The sequence below is a fragment of the Egretta garzetta genome, unplaced genomic scaffold (assembly GCF_000687185.1).
Source record: "Egretta garzetta isolate BGI_Z169 unplaced genomic scaffold, ASM68718v1 scaffold87, whole genome shotgun sequence".
NCBI lineage: Eukaryota > Metazoa > Chordata > Aves > Pelecaniformes > Ardeidae > Egretta > Egretta garzetta.
Genome location: NW_009260286.1, coordinates 2,828,881 through 2,830,339, shown reverse-complemented (window position 1 = coordinate 2,830,339; position 1,459 = coordinate 2,828,881). Strand labels below are relative to the sequence as shown.

At 46.6% G+C, this 1,459-nt stretch overlaps 1 protein-coding gene across 1 annotated transcript in view; it reads right to left on the bottom strand.

Annotated features, from left to right (window-relative positions):
* The window catches only part of LDAH (lipid droplet associated hydrolase), a 130,465-nt gene extending 129,228 nt beyond the window's left edge, over window positions 1–1,237 (bottom strand). The window contains exon 1 of the mRNA XM_009642527.2: window positions 1,097–1,237. The gene's annotated coding sequence lies outside the window, so the exon portion shown is untranslated. The remainder of the gene's footprint in view (window positions 1–1,096) is intronic.
* Between the last annotated feature and the right edge of the window lie 222 nt (window positions 1,238–1,459).

Genomic DNA, 1,459 nt, shown 5'->3' with positions numbered 1-1,459 from the left:
CCTCCCGAGTTATTCGACCCACAGAACTAATTGAGGCTGGATGCTGCAAACACTAGAGCTCCACACGGGTGCACGGCAAGGATGAGCTGATGAAGAAACCCACTTTGGAACTTTAAGTCTTCAGTACATCTGTTCCAGAAAGTTCCTGGGCTGCACTTTGTTACAGGCTGAGGGGATACTTACAGAGTGGGACTAGGTAATGAAGAATCACATATGCTTGCCTCTTTCACAAGCATCTGCTTAGGGTACTGTCAAAGATTCCTGAAAGATCATTGACTTCAACTGCTTTTATACAATCCTTGTAGCAATACCATGATGGAAAACATTACATGTTAGTGCTGTCGCTTACCCAGTCTGTAAATGCGTGGCCGCTTCCCTCACTGACATCATAAGCGAGTGCCACAAGAAAACAGGGAAATGCAATAATCCTAATTAATAACTGAAGGCTTCTAGTCTCCGAGAGACACAAAATACAGATTAAAATCCAGATTCTGCAACAGGTCCATGCAGATGGACTCTCAGACCTTAAATGGATATCATAAAGTCCCAGAGGGCCAGGCGTGTACTGTACCTTAAACAGCAGGGGTCTACATCATTCAAGCCGTTCAAGTCTTCTGATAAGGTTTTACTATTATACTTAAGTTGCAAGAAAAGAAGCTGTTTCATCTTTTTTGCAACCACAACAAAAAAGTTACTGGTAAGAATGCCCTCGACAACTGTCATGCCTCAACAGTGTTTCATCATTATTGTCATTTCTTTTACCATATCACTGTTTATACTGCTTCCTGAACCTGCTGCTCACCTCCTGTCTGGCACAGGCATTTTTTCTCTTATGCAGCAGCTGCTTTCAAGCCTGCATTTATCAACAACGATGATGCTCAGGAACCAGTGCGAGGAGCAAACCTGGCAGACGGGGATTGCTGAAGGAGGGTGTGTACGCCTGCTCGACTCCCTGCTCTTCCAAACCAGATTAGTTCCTCCAATAAAAGTCACTTATTTTCACTTACAAATCTCATCTCGCTCTTAACTTCTAAGCATTCATAATCTTATTCTCCTCATTCATAAGCCCTTCAGGCCATGGACTTTTTCTTCCTACCTGTTTTATAACTTGCTGCGTAGATAACGAGCACCAGTCAGCTGCAAGAGACGTTTCACAGGAACAAGTACTGACATACGGAAAAAACACTACAAGTAGCATCACCGCGGTTATTTTCTGGAAAAGGAGAGGCTGCTTAAGACTTGGGTCTTGAAGTCTCCTCCCAATCCAAGGAAAAACAAGCCAAGGGAGCAGGCACGAAGCACTGCTCGCCGCATGGGATGTGCTGCTCCATCCCTACCCCTACGCCTAGGAATCACCAGCGTTATTTAGCGGAACACCATCCCACCAGCCCGACGCCTGCCCGGCCGCACGTAAGGGCCAGGGGCCACCTCCCTGCCCGGCGAGGCGCCGCGGCAGCCC